This window comes from Mus musculus, chromosome 3, assembly GCF_000001635.26.
Source record: "Mus musculus strain C57BL/6J chromosome 3, GRCm38.p6 C57BL/6J".
Taxonomy (NCBI): Eukaryota; Metazoa; Chordata; class Mammalia; order Rodentia; family Muridae; genus Mus; species Mus musculus.
In genome coordinates, this window is record NC_000069.6 from 41828051 (window position 1) to 41837968 (window position 9918).

The following is a 9918-nucleotide window of genomic DNA, read 5'->3' on the forward strand; positions in this document are numbered from 1 at the left end:
ATTGTGAAGCTATTCTTTACAGTAATTATTTTTACAGATAATATTCTACTTTCAATATAAAACTAGGGACAGAGCCCATAACTCTGAGCACCAGTCTACAAGAGAAAAATAATACCTCAACCCTATTACCTTATATTTATCTAACATTGTAAATATCTCCATCAAAAGGATTTTAAAAATTCAGTTGATAACATAACATAATTTAGTGTAATTTCCAATGTAAAATCATCAAAGGGAAAAAGGGAACAATACAATTTTTAGAGGGCTAAAAATTACTATTCCACAGATATATCCAATTAGAATTAAGTGAAATTTCGAAGATTAAAAAAATGTTTATAAATGTCTTCAAAGAAACCAAAGAGGTGACCAGCCAACCTAGCTTACTTGATGATTTCCAGGCCAGTCAGAGACATAGTCTCAAAAAAAAAAAAAAAAGAATAGAAAAGGTTACATTTGATGATAACATCTGAGGTTGTCCTTTGGCAACACACACACACACACACACACACACTCATACACCTTTGAAAAACCCAAGTTCTATTGTAGAAAAGTGGTTGCAACTGGAGATAACCATATTAAACAGGTTGAGCCAGTCTCAGAAAGACAGATTACAGTTCTTTTTCTTATATGTGTTTTAAAAAAAATTTTGTAGATACATAAAACCATATAAATGTGCATCTCATGAATATTGAAGCATGGCTACAGGAACAAAGGAAACTCATAGAAGAGGAGAGAAGCAGGGTTGGGAATGGCAGGAATATACCCAAGGTAATTATGTATTTTCATAACAATGGCTTCATATAATACACTACCATGCACAAGGAATACATATGCAGTGAAAATTAAAAGGAAAATAGGAGATAGTTTTTATTTAAAATGTCTGAATTTCTTAATTTATCTCTTTAAAATCTCTTGTGAGTGCCCAAGCTGCCGCGGGCATTATTTTAAATAATAGGTATACAGTGATGAAATAAAATGGGAAAAGTTCTTTCCTCATAGAGCTCTCATTTCTGTGTTTATAGTGCAGGTGTTATGATTATACTGAAAACAATTTTTCTTCTTTCTCTTTTGAAGCAGAATCTTGATGTGTAGCCTTGAACTTTTTATCCTCCAAGTGCTGGGATCACAGAATCAATGTGCTATAAAGCAGTTTAGACCATATTTTAGAGAATGCAACTGGCTTATAATTAATTGTCGAGCATGTAGCAAGGTACCTTAGGAAACTTGCATGCCCTATCTTACTTTGTCTTCAACTGGCAGGGAAGTGTCTTTGTACTTATTTTATAGCAATAAGCTGAACATAGCAATGACAGGTCAGGGATTTGAATACAGATTCTCTCAACAAGAAGCCCACATTCTTAATCACATAACAGTGTTCTTCCTCTGCCCAGAGCATTGGGACATAAGAGAAAAGGATCAATAAATGATGATTACTGAATAAAAGTATTTCTAGTCACATTATAATGATGACTCTGTGTTAAGTAGTAGAAATGACACAAAGATGGGTGAGCTATAGTTCTTTACCTTATTTGCTTTAATTAAGCTTACTAATAAACTCGAGAGAGCCATTAACTAACTTGCTTACAAAGTGACAGGATCCAGGGCATAAATATGAGCATGGCAAAAATCAACTGACAGCCTGTTACAGATTAGGAGAGTAAAATTACTTCATGAGTATAACAAGAATCAATCAAGAAGTCTAAAACTGCTTTTATAAATGACGAATTAAAGGGATTTTAAATTCTAATTAAATTAATCTTAAAGTCATGAGACATAATTTTAATTTCTGTATTCTGAATATCAATCTTAATCTCTTATCTTTTTGTTTTATTTTTTTAAAAGAACGAGGCCATTTGAGGTTTCTTTTCTCTATAAGCCTTGCAGCATTTTTCTAGGTATTTTTATTTCCTAGTAATTTTTTCCCTTGACTATAAATAGCTTAGTTCTAAAAGTTATCTGTCCTTTACTTCCTGTTGTTGTCTCTGCCCTGTTTTTGTTTAATTCTCTATGTATTAATTTATTTCTTGGGTGCCTTCCAACTATTTCTGCCAACTTTCTCTTACCCATTCAGCATACAATCAAAAACATCAGACATAGAAAAGACTTTCAGGGCTCTACTTGAACTTTAATTCAGTTAGAACCCCTCCTGTGTCACTGGAGAAGTGAATTTCCCAGCTTTCATTTGGAGCTCTAACAGTAGAAGCCCATACCAATTACAAATGCATTTCTAGAAAGCAGCCTCCTACATGAACTTGAAATTTATTTTCATATACTTACTAGATGTCTGACCCAGTTTTGCCTTTTATATTATCAGAACAATTTTATTTTCATCAAGTCTCTCCACAACAGTTCTTTTTCTTTCTTTCTTTCTTTTTTTTTTTTTTTTTTTTAGGTAAAACACCATAAAATGTAGATACTAAATATATGAATTCTAAATAAACATCTAAATATGTATGTAGATACTATCTATTCACCACTTTAAGAAAATTTAAAAGTTGGGTGAAGTGCTGTATTGAACGATATTACTTTATGACAGTTATGAATGAACACATAAGAGTAAACATAAAAGACGAAGTATTAAAAGGTTGTAATTTAACTTTCTTTAAAAACTTTATTTTTTACATATATTACATCCCAATTGCAGTTCCCCCCACCTCCACTCCCCCTAGTCTCTACCCCTACCCCACCTCCACTTTCCCCCCAGATTCCCTCCTTCTCAGTTTCCCTTAAAAAAAAAAAAAAAAAAGAACCAGGAGAGAATCAACTGAGCATGGCATACCAAGTTACAGTAAGACTAGACGTCTCTTCTCAAAGCTGGATGAGGCCACCCAGTAGAAGGATAAGGGTCAAAAGAGCAGGCAAAAGCATCAGAAATACCACCCCCTCCCGCTGTTAGAGTCCCACAGGGACATTAAGCTATACAACCATAACTTATATCCAGAAGACCTAGCTTCAGATCCATACAGGGTCCATGATTGTCAATTCAGTCTCTGTGAGTCCCGTGAGCCCTGCTTAGTTGACTCTGTGGGTTTTCTTGTGGTGTTCTCAACCCCTCTGGCTCCTATAATCCTTCCTTGCCCTCTTTAGCCATGTTTTCCTGGATTAACCTAGACTTTGGCTGTGGGTCTCTGCACCTGCTCCCATCAGTTACTGGACAATGCCTCTCCGATGACATTTGGGCTAGGGACTGATCTATAAGTATAGAAGACTATCATTAGGAATAATTTCATTAATTTTTCCCCAGTTTTATTTGGTTCTATGCTAGGTCTCTGAGCTACCCTGCCTCTGGTTCCTGGCCATCTACACAGTGCTAGACATGCAATCCTAGTCATTGTGTGTGAATCACGTTGGACCAGTTATTGATTGGCCACTCCCATAAGTTATGAGCCACCACTACTCCAGCCCTTTTTTTAGGCAGAAGAGACAATTTAGGTAGGTGGAAGGTCTTCCTTTTTCATATGGATTGATATCCCGGTCTCACTTCTGGAAGCTTTGAGTGACTATAGAAGGTAGCTAGTTCCACCTCTGTATCCCCCATTACTAGATTTCACTAGGGTCACTCTCATAGATTCCAGGGAATTTTCACTACACTAAATTTCTACACCTCCCCCACCCCAATGCGTGTTTTCAGCATCTAATGAGATGATAGTGAGATGATAATGATGATATCATCATTGTTTATGGTGGATTACATTGACATTGACTGATTTTCGTATGTTGAACCATCTCTGCATCTCTGGGGTGAGACCTACTTTATCATGGTGGATGATCTTTTTGATGTGTTCTTGGATTTGATTTCTGAGTATTTTAGTGAGTATTTTTGCATCAGTGTTCATGAGTGAAATTGGTCTTTAATTCTCTCTGCTATTTTTTTTTTTTTGTAAAATCTTTATGTGGTTTGAGTATCAAGGTGACTGTGTCCTTATAAAATGAATTTGGCAATATTCTTTCTGTTTCTATTTTGAGGGATAATTTGAGAAATATTGGTACCAACTGTTCTTTGAGCTAGTAGAATTCTGCCCTGGGCCATTTTTTTTTTTGGGTGGTGTTGGGAGACTTTTGATGACTGCTTCTATTTTTTTTAATGGTTATATGTCTATTTAAATGGTTTGTGTGATTTTGATTTAACTTTAGTAAGTGGTTTCTATTGAGAAAATTATCTGTGTCTTTTAGATTTTCCAATTTGGTGGATCACAAGGTTTTGTTTTGTTTTGTTTTGTTTTTCCATTAAGTTATTTACTTTTCACTTTATATCCCAGTCACAGTCCCCCTCCCTCCAGGTCTTCCTCTCCTCCCAGGCCCACCCTCACAAATTCCTCCTTCTACTACCTCCTCCCCTTTTCCTCAAAGGGGAATCCCCCTTGGATACCAGCCCATCCTGTGACATCCAGTCACAGCAAGACTAAATGAATCCTCTTCCGCTGAGATCCAACCAGGCAGTCCAGCAAAGGGAAAAGGAATCCAGTGGTAGACAACAGAGTCAGAGACAGCCCTTACTCCAATTGTTAGGGGGCCCACATGAAGACCAAGCTGCACATCTGCTAGAAATATGTAGAGGGCTTAAGTCTAGCTCCTACATGCTCATTGGTTGGTACTTTAGTCTCTGTGAATGCCCATGAGTCCAGGCTGCTTAACTCTATAGGTCTTCTTGTATTATGCTTGACCCCTCCAACCTACTCAATCATATCCCACACTTGTGCATAAGGCTTCCCGAGCTCTACTTGATGCTTGACTGTGGGTTTCTTCATCTGTTTTCATTTGCTACTGGATGAAGTTTCTCAGGAAACAGTTATGCTAGTCTGAAAGCATAGCAGAGAATTAATATTGTCAGGGATTGGCTCTTTTCCACTGGATGGGTATCAAATTGGGGCAGTCATTGGTTGGCCACTCCCTCAGCCTCTGTTCCATCTTTATCCCTGTGCATCTTGTAGGCAGGACTAATTTTGGGTTGAAGGTTTTGTGAGTGAGTTGGATGTCCTTTATCTACTGGAAGTCCCCCTTAGTTATAGGAAGTGGCCACTTCACTCTCTATATTCCCTGCTGTTAGGAGTCACTCAGCTAAAGTCATCCCTGTAGACTCTTGGGAGCTTCTCCCATGTCCTACATCAATTCTGTTCTCTCTCCCAGTTCACTCCAGCACCCCCTCCACACCTGATCCCCAGCCCCATTCCCCTCCTTACCCCTATTACAACTTTCATCCACCCCCAATGTCTATTTTATTTCCCTTTGTGAGTGATATTCATGATTCCTCCCTTGGGCCTTCCTTATTACTTAGTCTCTTTGGGTAAGTGGATGGTAGCATGCTGTTCCGTGCTATTTCCTTGCCAGTAAGAAAGTGCACGAAACACCAGGATTATTCTGCAGCCAAAGTTTATTGCATATTGATGAGGAAGACAAAGAGCCTCAGAAAGGCGCTGCTTATATACCCCCTAGCGTGGCGTGTCCATGCCTGACTGGCCGCTTACCCACGTTCTCATTGACATGCCCTGTGGTGGGCTAAGACTTGGCGCTCATTACTCCTAGCGCATGTGCCCCATAACTTGTTCTTTGTTTAGGTGGCATAAGGCACTGCGAAGCAGGCGCCATCTTGTGATGGCAAATGTTATCGCGGCTTTCCACATCTCCCCCTTTATGTTTTTTTTTTTTTAAAACAAGGCTGGCCTAGGCCTCTGCAGTTATGTCCATCTGCTGTGGCTCCTGTTTTAGGTCGTTCCTCTAATGTCACAGCCTTACCCATTATAGGGTAACCCTATCACCACCAGCCCCATGTCTTAGGTTGGTCTGTGCACGAGGAAAGTTGCCCGTCTCTGGATACCACAGTGCTGCATGACAATAACTGCTAGATGGCCTAGGATGAACTCTACAAGTGAGGCCAGCCAGGTTTTAAGGAAAAATTTTAGCGGAGAAATCATGATCACCTTGTCGCGTGCAATGAAGAAATCTCAGCGATGTGCAAGGGCTGATCAATGATCATTGAGTCTCTCTCATCCCAGTGCAATGGATCCACAGATCCGTGGGGTGCAAGAGCAGAGAACTCAGATGCCAATTAAGTCTTAAGCATGGATAGCCAAATTTCAGGGGAGGCCCCTTGTTCAATGGCCACAAGTGCTTGAGTGATCACGACCTTGTCACATTTCTGTTGAGATCTGAGCTTGCGGACCAACCAAAGCATGAACACTAGGCCACAACATAAGGCTGCGCCAAACAAAACAACTCCCACCCATTCTTTAAAATAAGAAAAATGCTGAGGTAAGCCAAGAGGTGAAGTCTCCAAGGGCCACTGGTTCCACTCTGGTTCCATTAAGGTTCAGGATCTGTATCTGCAGCTTCATCTGCAACCTTTCCAGCTCCTGTGACCAGTTCCTCTTCAGATAATTCGATAAATCTGTACTTTTAATAAAAGAATTATTAATATACCTAACAGGAGTAATGCACATATGCAGAGTTGATGCCACACAACTCATTTGTATGACATTCATCATCTGTTCCATGTTATGTTGTAAAATATCTACTCTTTGATTCACTAACATTAGTCCTGAGGCAATATGAGACTCCACCCTTTGCAGGGTAAGCAATTCCTCAGACGTTCTTTCTGTTATCTGACTTATGGTATCAGCAGTATTGACTTGATAGGCCATAGCAATTCCTGTGGTAACCGCGGATGCTGCAGACACTGCAATGGCAGTAACAATGGCGGCTGTGATTCCAAAATCTCTCTTCCACTGGACAAGACTCATGATTGGGAACTTCTCTGGATCTGCCTCAACAGGCACAGGGACAAAGGTTGGTAAATGTGCCACTAAGGCTAAGAAATTAGTTCCATTCCAGCATTGTGTCAAAAAACAAGTGACATTTGTACAATCTAACCATTCTGTATTATTTTGAAATTCAGCCAATATAAAGAAAAATGGAGGATTGACACAGACTTCTACTGGAGAAGTAGTCATATTCCTGATAACTCTATTAGATGTCACATTATCCAAATGAGTAGAGATATTGGAAAGTGTGGCAGAAACATTCAATATCTCATGAAAGGTTCCAGTCAGCAGTGCAAAGGCTGACAAACTGGTACTAGCATCTGCCTCATTACTTAAAATCCATTGGTAATATGGCCAAATATTTTCTTTCCCTGTAGCATCTCCTTTATCATACATTACAGCATAATCTAATGGTGGTGACAAAACAAAACCCTTTGCTAGTTCTTTCCGAGGAAAAACATTTGATTGACAAGGTGAAAAAACTATAGGAAATGCGAGGTCTGGAAGGCACTAAGGCATGCTGCATATTGCAGTAGCATTGCCAACAGGCTATCGTGATCTTTTGGGAATAGTCACATTTCCCTTTATCATGATAGTGGTGATGTTTATAGGTGAAGTTACATTATTTCCAACATCACCTGATCCTGATTGTGATTTGCGTTAAAGCATTAAATAACACTCCAAAGCTCACTTTATTTTGGATAATGGGATCTGCCCAATTAGAGATAATCTTTTTCTTTAAAAATATACAGGGTGTAAAAGGTTTATCCACATTATGCACAAAGGATAGTGTATAATTTAAATGAAAACTAGTACTCTTATATACCTGTGGCTCTTGAGGAGTTTGTCGTGCATAAGGCACATCCAAAAAACATTCCTTTGCAAAAAACAAAGGCTATGTAGAAGAATTGGAATGTACCGGTAAAGGTACTGGCCATGATCTTACTATGGCCCACAAGGGTATACTTATCCCGGTCTCAATCATCAGGAGTAAGAGGATAATCTTGGGGTTCATCTTGCTCTTTCACGGTCCTTGTCAGTCGCGTCGGGACCCAAAGTGGATTTTCTTCACCCTGTGGAAAAACACAAATAGCTCCCCGGGATCTGATTAAGATAGGATCCGGGCCATACCATTTATTATCAAGGACATATTTCCATTTGACCATTTCTTTGGGCGATTGAGGCCATTGTCCGTGCCCTTCATCTGGTGATATCCCAGCATCATCCAATTTTAAGAAATTAAGAGTAAATATTGCAAGGGATAGAGCCATCTTTGGTGTCATAGCCTCTATTCCCCCTCTTTGTTTTTGCAAATATTGTTTCAAAGTACGATGAGCTCTTTTAGTGATGCCTTGGCCCTGTGGATTATAGGGCAATCCAGTAATATGTTTTACTTGCATTTGTTTGCAAAATTGACCAAATTTAGAAGAGGTATATGCAGGACCATTGTCTGTCTTCAGCACTAGGGGCTTGCCCCATGCAGCCCAAGCCTCTAAGCAGTGGGATATGACATGAACTGCTTTTTTCCCCTGTCAAGGGAGAGGCATATAGGGCATCAGAGCTGGTATCGATGGACACATGTACATACTGTAATTTACCAAAAGCTGGGATATGCATCACATCCATCTGCCAACCATCTAGGGGTCGCAATCCGCGAGGATTAATGCCCACAGAAGGTGCATTAATAAATTCTACACATTTACCACACTGTAGGACAATATCTCGAGCTTCTGTTCATGTGAGCTTAAACTTCTGTTGCAGTGTAGAAGCATGGACATGATAAAGTTGATGAAAATTCTTAGCACCTTCTATAGAACTCTGTGATAGGAAAACCATATCTCTGGTGGCTGAATCAGCAATTGCATTTCCCTTAACCATAGGTTTAGGTAAAGATGTATGTGTTCTAATATGTTGAATATAAAAGGGATGCTCATGCATTAAAATACAATCTTGTATTTTCATCAAAATTTTAGATACTGAACTAGACTGCTTAAGATTTCTGGCAGTCTCTAATGCTAATACAGCATTAACTACATAAACAGAATCAGAGATAATATTTATGGGCATAAGGAGCCTTTTAAAAACTTTCCACCAATTGAGGGGTTCCTGGTGTAAATTGCAAGCTTACAGCTTTTCCATTAATCACATAACTTCCAATTCCTGTTTTGGATCCATCTGTATAAATATCAATAGCTCCCTTTATAGGGGTATTAGCCGTCACCTTTGGAAAGATCACTGGATGCAATAGCATAAAATGTAATAAAGGATGTTTAGGATAATGATTATTAATTAAACCAGAATAAGCACATCTAAGAATGGCCCATTCATCTATAGTAGCACACAATATTTGCATTTGTGCAGCAGTATATGGGCTCATTTATACAGTTCAACTGTGCCTTTTGGATAGCTGTTTCTACCTTCCTAAGAGTTTCAGAAGCCTCAGGTGTTAGTTGTCTCAATGAGGTAATATGCGATTCTTCTTCTAAAATTTGAAATAAAGGTTTTAATTCCGAAGTAGGGATCCTTAAATAAGGTCTAATCCAATTTATATCTCCTAATAATTTTTGAAAATCATTCAATGTCTTTAAATGATCTTTTCTTATACTAATCTTTTGTGGGGAAACACATCGTGAAGTAATAGTGGCTCCTAAAAAATGACTAACATTAGACTGCTGTACCTTTTCTGGTGCAATAATCAAGCCATTATTTTTTAAAGTTTCATTAAGCAAGCCATAAGCTTGTTGTATACTTTCTTCTTTAGGTCCACAAATTACAATATCATTCATATAGTGATATACCTTTAAAGAGGAGAAACCATCTCTAACTGGTTGCAAAGCCTTTCCCACATATAACTGACATATTGCAGGGCTATCCGCCATTCCTTGGGGCAATACCCACCACTGATACCTTTTATCAGGCTCCATATGATTAATAGAAGGCAAGGTAAATGCAAATCTAGGTTCATCTTTCCCACTTAATGGAATGGAAAAGAAACAATCCTCAACATCCACCACTATAATTCTCCAATCCTTAGGTAGAGCTGAGAGTAGGGGGAGTCCTCTTTGTAAAGGACCCATAACTTGCATTTGTGCATTAATGGCTCTTAGGTCATGTAACAATCTCCATTTACCTGACTTCTTTTTTACAACAAAAATAGGGG